Consider the following 11,575-nt stretch of genomic DNA (forward strand, 5'->3'; position numbering starts at 1 on the left):
ATCAAAGATGGGAGATGTAACATATGAGAAATATTTAGAATCAAGTTTCCTCTTGTTATTATGTCAGATCATTTGAGACCATAGCAGCAAGTTTTAGTCTCACCTCCATCAAGGCCAGAGATTTTGGAGAAATATCAGATATTTTGTAATTCATATGCAAAACTAGGAAAACAATGACTATGATTGAAACATTTTATGGCTGTAAAAAGTACCAAAAATAGGCTCTGAATGATGGATTATACCTTTAATGCGGTGACATATCACATAGCCCATTCCATAGTTCAAGTCATTAGCTTTCCAATGGCTATTCCGTAAGCTATTTTGTATTACACATTAAAAGAAGAGGACATAAACCTAAATTTAATTTAATACTATTGATGGAAGATCTGAAAAGAAGAGGAAGACTTGAACAACAAGGGGAAACATCTTGAACTGCTACCATTGATTTTTATTATTTTTTTTACTTTATATTACGATTGTAATGGACCATTTTTAATAATTTCATTATTTCATATTAATTTACACATTTACTTAAATGCTGCTTTTAGAATCAAACAGTACCTGCAGGTTATCATGCCAAAGCAGCACAAATCAACAGTGGAAGCCAGTTTTTTTTCATTTTGAGTATAGCTGCTGGCATCCACAATTGTTCAGGGACAGCAGTTGCCACCAACAATAATTGTAGTTTAATTTTTTACAAGGAAGGGGTGCCAGGCTTCAACCAGGCAATGCTGGTTAACAGGTCCTGCAGGTATATATATATATATATATATATATATATATATATACAAAAAGTCTGGAAAATTATTGAAGAAAGTTTATATAACCAACACCGAACTGTACACACAATTATTCGCAAAGAACTGAAGATGCAAAAGATTTGTACAAACTTTGGCCCAAAGTTTCTTAGAGAAGACAAGAAAGAAAGACGTTGTCATGACAACAAGTGATTCAGCTGATCAATTCAGATCTCGCAGTTATCTATGCTCTGGTGACCTGTTATTCAAAGCTGGATCTATTGCTATGACTCAGAGACCAAGAGACAGAGATCCCAGTGGAAGCATGCTGGCTCTTCCAGACTCAAGAAAGTCAGACTGAGCAAATCCACCCAGAATCTGGTGATGACCTCTTTTTGTTCACAATACAGGCATGATTAATATGCACTGGGTTCCCACTGGACAGGTAATTAGCAAGGAATACTATGCTGAGGTTTTAACAGAGTTCAAGAGAAGATTCTGTTGAAAGAAGTCAGCACTCTTAAAATAGGGTCAGTGGCATTTTCACCAAGACAATGCACCAGTTCACAACTTCATCCTTCTCACAGGACACATATTTGACCAAAATGGGCATCAAGACAGTTTCTCATCCTCCCTATAATCTCAACATTGCTCCGTGTTACTTTTGGTTATTTCCCTAAGCTCAAGGAAAACCTTAGAGGTTGTCGTTATGAAACAATTGAGGAAATGAAAGAGTCCCTGATGAGGGTCACTGCATCAAGAAGACTTCTATGGGACCTATTAAAAATTGTTGGAACGGACCACAAGTGATTGCTTCGAAGTGAACTAAAGTTTCATGTGTGGGCTATCAATAAAAGTGTTAATACAAAAAAAAAAAAAAAAAAAAAAAAACGGCTGGAAACTTATTGAAGGTACCGTGTATGTTGACTTTTGGGGTTGAGAGCAAAAAAACAAAAAACAAAAACAAAAAAAAAACACAGATAATATAATATAATATAATTTGTGTTTTTCTTTTCCGTGTTAAAAAAAAACAACCCTAAAACAATGATATTTTGTTTAATTAAAGCATAATTTGATTTAATGCATATAAAATGTATTATTTTAGAATATTTCGCCGGGCAGACTCTCAAAAATCATTTAAAGATTATATTAAAATATATAGGAACAAATCCTTATATTTTTATATCAATAACTATAGATAGATAGATAGATAGATAGATAGATAGATAGATAGATAGATAGATAGATAAACCGAGTGATAGATAAATACATAGATAGATACATAAACTGAGTGATAGATAAATACATAGATAGATACATAAACCGAGTGATAGATAGATAGATAGATAGATAGATAATAAATAGGTAAATAGATAAACTGATACGTAGATAGATAGATAGATAGATAGATAGATAGATAGATATGAATCAATCGAAACATGCTTCAACAAGTATTTTTTCTAACAAAACTTAATCTCAAGAAAAGTAACTCAGTAAAATAATTACAGAAGTTATTCCCCTTTGATAATATTTTGATTTCTTTTAAGTTGTTTAATGTTTACTTTGTTAGCGATTTAAATTCGCAGTTAAAAAGAAAAGAACGAATCTTTCATTTGTAGTTTTAAAATTTTCTGTATTTATTTTTTGATACACAAAAAAACATCATTATTAGATTTATAGTTCGAAATTATGTGATGTTTAAACTAAATAGAAACATTCATAAATTAATCGATTCGTTTAACGTCTTTATTTTGATTCATGTATCAACACACACACACACACACACACACACACACACACACACACACACACACACACACACATATATATCCTGTTTAAACTTTTATTTAATTACTTTTTAATCAATTTTTTTTACCTTTTCTGCCAATTTTTTTTTATGGACGCTGTTTTTTTTTTTATTTTCCTTTTTTTTTTACCAACGAACAAATACAAATTTTAAAACTGAACAAAGTTATTTTGCCTTAATTAACATCGGTGATATATATATATATATATATATATATATATATATATATATATATATATATATATATATATATATATATATATATACACACACACATATATATATATATATATGTGTGTGTGTGTGCGTGTGTCTGTGTGGGTATATGTGTGTGCACGCGCGTGTGCATATATATATATATATATATATATATATATATATATATATATATATATATATATATATATATATATATCACCGACGTTAGTTTAGAAAATTGACAAATTAAGTTTAATTTTTAAAAGTTTAAAAATAAGTCTGTACATGTGTGTGTGTGTGTATATATATATATATATATATATATATATATATATATATATATATATATATATATATATATATATATATATATAACCGACGTTAGTTTAGAAAATTGACAAATTAACTTTTATTTTTAAAAGTTTAAAAATAGAGCTCGAGTGTTGTTTTATGTACTTGTGCACTTTTGATACCGTGCTGTCTGTACTGCTGAGTTATTATTTTTTATAGCCACAGAAGTTGCTATTATATTTAAACACTTATAACATTTTCTGCAACGAAGAAATTTTACAAAATAATAAACGTTTATATGAAAATATAGATGTGTAGAGATTTCTTACGGTCTCGAAAACTTTTTTCGACACAATTTTTAGTTACGCTCCTAACATATATATATATATATATATATATATATATATATATATATATATATATATATATATATATATATATATATATATATATAATTAATAATAATTTTTTATACAATACCTGTTGCTTGTCGAGCAGCATTGCTCCCAACAAAACCTTCATCAACGAATTTTTTTTTTCAAATCAACCAAATGACGATATACGAACGCTGACCCTTTTAACGTTTTTTTTTTTTTTTTTCAATTTAAAATACGAACCGGCGTTCTAAACATACTTTCAAGGGAAGTAACTCAGTCAAATAATTTACCTAATTTATTCCCCTTTGATAATATTTTGCCTTTTCTTTAATTGTGTACGTTATTAGCGTTTTAAATTTTCAGTTCTTTCAAATTTATCTTTTTTTGAAAGTTAAAGACTATTTTTTTTTAATTAAATAAAAGACGTAATTCTATGCGAATGTTCGATTTGTAGTTTTGAAATTACGTGATGTTTAATCTGAATAGAAATATTCTTAAAATTAATCGATTAGCGGTGATTTATTTATTTATTTTTACTGAATAAAAACTTATACTTTGTTTTGAACACTACAAAAAATGAAAATCCGACGATAGTTGTAGAGGAATTGTAAACGAAGCTTTAAAGGTGTCATTCTTTGTGTTTTTTAAGGTTAAAGACTAATTATTTGAAACCGTACAATAACATTTAATTTTAAATTAAAAAAAGTTGCCGCGGCTTCTTTTTTAATTGTTTTCATCTCATGAAAATATCGTTTATTCGTTGGTTTTCTCTCAATAGTTGCGTACAAACTACATTTTGTATTAATAATGTTATTAACTTTGTTAAATTAAAAAAAAAAAAATCGTCGCATTTTAATGTTTTTATTTAATAAAAAAAATATCGTTGAATCGAGAGTTCTAAATTATGAGATGTAAAAATGAACAAATCTCTTTTTAAAAGAGAGCTGTCTGTCTCCCTCTGCACAGTGAACTATTATAAAATATATGTAATATATAAAAAGGTTGTTGCTAAAAATGAATGCTGTCTAGTTTTTTAAACATCAACCCCACTCCATGTGTGTGTGTTATACATATAATTAAATTATATAATAAAATAATATATATATATATATATATATATATATATATATATATATATATATATATATATATATATATATATATATATGATGAAAGTAATGGAAATAGTATTCCGACAAAATAGAGAAAATAAGTCTCGAAATAAAGACGAAACGTTGATGAACACATAATACGGTTTGTTCCTTTTTATTTTCTCTCTCTCTCTCTCTCTCTCTCTCTCTCTCTCTATATATATATATATATATATATATATATATATATATATATATATATATATATATATATATATAAATTAATAATAACTTTTATACAATACCTGTTGCTTGTCGAGCATCATTGCTTCCAACAAAACCTTCATCAACGTTTTTTTCTTCAAATCAACCAAATGACGATATTGAACGCTGATCCGTTAACGTTTTTTTTCCAGTTTGAAATTCGTTAATCTGCGTTCCGAGCGAATGTTGAATTGTTGCAACGATTAATTTCTTCTCTTGACAGTAGGATACGACTTGTTCCGACGTCAGCAACAATTTTTACAAACTTGAAATATTCATTTTTGTAGACAGTTGTCAGAAAATGGTTGTTTTACGTGTGAGTTACTTAGTGAATTTATTGACTTTTTTTTCTTCCAATTTTTTTTTTTTGGCCAAAAGTTCGTCTGCTGCTTTGCAGCGAATTGATTGGTTGATGGGCGTCTTACGTCACATTACAATAGGTACGTGCAAAAATGAATAGCCGGTGCTCAAAATGTATAAACATTTTTACCCCTCCCTTTACTTGAAAATTCACCAAAAAATCAGGAAATTAAACAGTTTTAATAGGATTTTCAGTATTTATCAAATAATGTTTAGGGAATATAATGAACCCATTTTTATTATTTGAATAATGACATGTTATGAACAAAGCTGGTCAGAATTGAGTTACGTCTGGTTCAATTGCTCAAAATTGCGTGTTCGTAATAATAATAAAAAAAAAAAATGAAAAAAACAATTACTTTGTAATCAGCATCCTAAATTCTCGTATGGAAATCTGAACGAATCTATTAGAAAAAGGAAGTTATATCCCTCAGCACAATAATGACAATTGTGAAAATGCCAAATAAATATTAATTTTTTATATAAACTACTTAAAAATATGTATTTTTGTTCATTTAAAAATATTTTTTTAAAAATGGTGGGATCATTCTCCCGCTTCAATAGATATCTCACTGCTGATGCAATTCTCTATCTGAAGAACAAGTGTAACAAACAATTCCTTTGTAATTAGCGTCCTAAATTCTCGTATGAAAATCTAAACTAATTTATTAGAAAAATTGAGTTATCTCCCTCAGCACAGTAACGAAAATTGCAAAAATGTCACGTAAATATTATTTTTTTTAAATATTAACTACTTTAAATATGTATTTTTGTTCATTTAAAAATATTTGTTAAAAATGGTGGGATCATTCTACTGCTCCAATAGATATCTCACTGCTGATGCAATTCTCTATCTGTTTAAGAACCAAATACATTTAAGGACGGAGTACTGTTCCACATCTGGGCAGGAGCTGCTAGAAGTACCTTATCCTGCCTTAAGAGAGTTCACGTTGCGGGCCTGTTTGTGTTTTATCATTATTATAATCGCAAATGCTCGTCTGACCTCCAATCTATGGTCTCTCCCTCGCCAAACTTTCGCAAAAACTAGTCTAACTGAAACCACTATCAATAATTTCCCCCATTTTTTACCTGTGCCTAAACCTAAACGCAGATTTCATGAAAGAAGCTTCTTTCTTAGAACTGCATGCCTGTGAAATAGTTTTCCGTTTCCCTGTTTTCCAACTGGCTGCAATATGGTCATCTTCAAGTCCATTGTAAACAAGTACTTGATGAGCCTTCCCCTTAAGTAATCCAATTTATCAAATTTCCTCTACTAGCGATTACTACGATATTGTCCCATTGACTAATGTACACTCATTAACCCTTATCCTCGAGTGGTCTCCGGGCCTTGATAAATGATTACTTCTTTATATAAAAAAAAAGTACTTCCGCAGTTTAAATCCCGTTTTTCCATGAAACGTACCCGGCAATTCTTGCTGGACAACAAAAACTGCCTCAGAAACTGCGAGTGACCTTACTCAATGAGAAACCAATTGCAAAAAGAGATGTGAGCAAGAAGACGACACAAAATTGCAAAAAAAAAAAAGAAAAGAAAAGAAAGGGTAAGTTTCATTGCTCTTCAAACAACACGTCTTTAAGGAAAGAAAATGAAAAGCTTTTAAGCACAAGTTGCCGACTCCTCCCCCCCAAGTGTAACCCTACTCCCCACACAATAAATGTAAAATATTTAAAAAATTTAAAAAAGAAGACATATTTTGAAAAATATGCAAAAGCAGAAAATGCATAAAACAAAAAAAAATGCCGTCGTCGGCTGCTTGCAAAAAAAATAAAAATAAAATAAACAAATAAAATAAAATAATAATAAATAAATAGAATCAAAACTTTTCAGGGTGGGGGGATAAAAATTAAAAAATATTTTGCACAAAAATATATACATCTAAAAGAAAAAAAAAATTATACTTTGTTCGTCAAACAGAACAAATACTTTTTCATTAATTCATAGAAAAAAAATTCAAAAAAATATTTGTTTACTAATTCAAAGAAATAAAACTTATATTACAAAAGAACACCCCCAAAACACAACAGGTGATAATAAAAAGAAATTAAAACAGCAAATTTCATGAATTCAAATAAAATAAATCAACAAAGATTTTTATCTTATTCAGTCATGTTGTATTTTTCTGTTTAAAACTTCACTTTGCAACACACAAATATCAGAATACAATCAAACATTGAAATAATCAGGAGATTTTTTTTTATCATATTGAATCATATTTTTTATGCTGTTTAAAACTTCAATTCACAACAACTAAATATCAGAATAGAAATGTGCTTTGTTCCTTAAACAAATCAAATACTTTGTCATTATTTGAAAAAAAAAAACTTTTCATACACAAAAAAAAAATTTTTTTTTCAATTATTCAGAGATACAAAACTTTTATTACAAAAAAGCAAAAAAACAAATAAAACAAAAAGTTGACAAATAAAAATGAAAACAGTAATTTTTATGAATTTATTACGGTTGGTTGTATATTTTATTTTATTTTTTTTTATTTTTCGTTGTTGTATTGTCTTTTGTGTAAAACTTCATTTTATAACACCTAAATATCAGAATAGAATCTTAAATTGAATAAAATAAATCAAAGAGAAGTTTTTATCATATTCAATAATGGTTTTTTTTATAATTATCAATTTACAACACCTGAACATCAGTATTGACTCTAACATTGGATGAAATAAAATAAATCAAAGAGGATTTTCATCACATTCAATCATGTTTTTTTTCATACAGTTTAAAACTTTAATTTACAACACTTAAATAACAAAAATTGAATGTAACATTGAATAAAATACATCAAATAATAAAAAATAATTTTAACATATTCAATCATCTTTTTTTTATATTAAAAACTTAAATAATAAATAAAATATATTTACATCTGTTAATATTGTAAACAAAATAAACGATATCACATATAACAACGCTTACCAATATTCAGTACTAGCAGGCCGCCCGGCGTTGCCTGGTCGTAAAATACTCATAAATATTAGATTTTAATTCTTACAGTAACTGAAACATATGCATGCAAGTACTATGTTTTTTCTAAACAGTTCAATTCTTGTAAGTAAAAAAAAAAAAATACTTGAGCTGAGATCTAAAGCATAAAGACAGTAAGTACGATTACCATTAAGCCAACTTGACACAATCTTTAAAAAGAGTATTCAAACCTACTTATTGTTGACATGTGAACATTCACGCATGCACATTGACAAGCAGATAAAAATCCGATGACCCCCCCCCCACACACACACACATTTCAATTTTTGAATTTAGCAGCCCTTTTTTCGGGATGAAAGGCGATTAAAAATTTTTCCACATGTCTGAATACCGTATATTCCAAATTTCAAATCTGAAAATCAAAAACGAGTATGTAGGTTGCTAAGTGTCTCCACACACACACACACACACACACACACACACACACACACACACACCTTCTAACTTTTATAGATACAATAGTTATCGGAAAATAAAAAATATCTAACAATTTAAATAAACAATTTATATGACATTTATTACATTATTTTATCGTTTAATCATCAATATTAGGAAATTATGGGTGAGTTTTTATTAATAAAAACAACTCCACTAATGTTACCACTGAATACAACTTGTTACTGCAACATATAACCTCTTTATGGTCCACGGCATGGTGGTTGGATGATGAGAAATGTGAAAGGAGTAAGGAAGTCAGAACGCCAGTGTTGATTGGCCAAATAAAGAATTTCATAGATAAAGACTGTCGTATGTTTATAGAGATATAAATAGAACAGTTTGATATCCAGTGAGTACTGGGGTCTTTAGAGGCAATCGTAGACAGGGTTCTGTCCCTCGTTATGTCCAACATCCAAGCTTATTGCCTCCTAGGACTAGAAAATGAGGAGATGGCGGAACTCCTGAGGAAGCTAAACATCCTGGCCACTTTCTTCTGATGATAGAGCTTCGACATGTGAGACGTCTTTTTCCCAACAAAGAAACGTCATTGGAGATCCCCCCCCCCCAATCATTATGCAATACACGAATGTGTCATGGCACGTTGGTTGGGAACTACTGGGTTAATCCATGTGGGTAGCATGCTCTCGTTTCTGTAGCTATGGACGGGTAGAAATCCTAAGTAATTTGCAATTGTATTTTGAGTGTAACTTACCCTTGGACCTGAATGACAGAGTAAGAGCATGCTGCCTCTGTGAATAAAACACAGAGTTCCGTTCAAAAATGCTGCGCAAATTTCCAGATGCACTTGAAGAAGGTCGGAGGTTATAGCGGCTGAAACGCTGTGAAAATAACACTCAAAATGAGAACAGCAGTCCAAATAATCTAAATAATACAAATAATCAATCCTCATCTGAAAAATATAAAATGAGAATAAAAATTTGTTTTTTAATCAAACCTATACTCAATCAAACCCAGAAGATATGACACTACAGATGGAAAGTGTATTTAAAGTTTAATCACCTCAGAGGAGGAGCATCTGGGCCTGCAGAAGATGTATGAGAGTCCGGTTGCTTTTCCCCAATAGTCACACCACGGTCAGCATGGAAAAGAGTGGTAATCGTGTATAAAACCAGATCCTAACTTTCAAACATGCTGACAGGTCTGTCAATTGCGGTATGGAAGCACAAAAGGGATATGATACTTCTGCTATTCTTCAAAGCTGCTTACTTATATATTTGTTCAAGATATTAAGATATTTCTTGTTAATATAATTTTTTCAAACGTAATAACGTTTTCTATTTTTCAAATATAGTTACGTTTCGTTTTTTTTAAATGAACTTTATTTAAACATACTTTATTTAAATATACTTTATTTAAACCTGCACAATGTATTACGCTCATTGCCGATTAAAAAATAAATGTTTGTTTTAAATGAACTTTATTTAAACATACTTTATTTAAATATACTTTATTTAAACCTGCACAATGTATTACGCTCAATGCCGATTAAAAAATAAATGTTTTTTTTAAATGAACTTTATTTAAGCATACTTTATTTAAATATACTTTATTTAAACCTGCACAATGTATTACGCTCATTGCCGATTAAAAAATAAATGTTTCGACAATATCTATTAGATTCATACTTATTATGTAGTTTGATTTTAATGTTTTTTTTTTAACATATGTGAAATATTCACATTTTAAAACTATTAAACTATTTTAATAGTTAACTATATTTCATGTTCATTTTTTTTCACCCCTTTATAATAAAAAAATATATAAAAATACATAAACTTTTTTATCAATTAGTTTTTTTATTTTTTAATCGCATATCTCCAAATAACTATGTTTATTTTAGTTAGTATGTTATATATTTTGTCAAACTGTTTATATATTTTAAAAATATATTTATTTACAGAAACATCAAAAGAAAACAAAGAATGTGTCACATTTTTTACAGTTTTAGCAGTTTTGTATAGATGAATGTACAACAGAAAATAGGCTTTTAAAAGGCCTTTAAAATTAACGTAGACTCCTGGAAATGCAATATGTTATGAGAAGACTGATCAACTTTTATGATTACAAGTTCAAATGAACAGCTACAGCAGCAATTGGAATGCACTCTAATAAAGCCTTATTGTGACAGTTGATGAATTTCAAAAATGCAATCTGAACATAAAGACACTTTAGAAGAATGACATGCAATAAAATTCTGTTTTAAACTTGGAACAAATGCTATAGAAACGTGTGGAATGCTTCAGACTGCTTTTGGACCATCTTGAATGAATCCAGCATCAATTTTTAAGTGGCGTAAAAGACGGGCAGAACACCAGAGCTGATTGGCTAAAGAAAAAATTTAATGAATATCGTGTGTCTATAGAGACAATAGCTGCACGATTTGATGTTAGTGTGGGAACTGTACACACAATTATTTGAAAGAAACTGAAGATGCAGAAAATTTTCATGAAGTTTGTCCCAAGGGTACTCAGAGAAGATCAAAAGAAACACGTTGTCATGACAGCAGGGAGATAGTTGAGCTGATCAATTCAGATCCCGTAGTTCTTGATGCTCAGGTGACCTGTGATTCAAAGCTGGATCTACTGCTATGACCCAGACATGAAGGGACAGAGTTCATAGTGGAAGCATGCTGACTCTCCCAGACCCACGAAGGCCAGACTGAGCAAATCCACACAGAAAATGATGATGATCCCTTTTTTGACAACACAGACACGATCTATATGCACTGGGTTCCCACTGGATAGGGAGTCTACAAGAAATACTGTTGAGGTTTTAACAGAGTTCAAGGGAAGATTCTGTTGAAAGAGGTCAGCACTCTTAAAATAGGGTCAGCAGCATTTTCACCAAGACAATGCACCAGTCCAAACTTCATCCTTGACACAGATTATTTGACCAGGATATGTATCAAGACTGTTCCTCATCCTTCCTATACTCTCGACCTTGTTCCTTGTGACTTTTGGTTATTCCCTAAG

Source organism: Euprymna scolopes, chromosome 46 (genome assembly GCF_053919585.1).
Source record: "Euprymna scolopes isolate OS-2025 chromosome 46, ASM5391958v1, whole genome shotgun sequence".
Classification (NCBI taxonomy): domain Eukaryota; kingdom Metazoa; phylum Mollusca; class Cephalopoda; order Sepiida; family Sepiolidae; genus Euprymna; species Euprymna scolopes.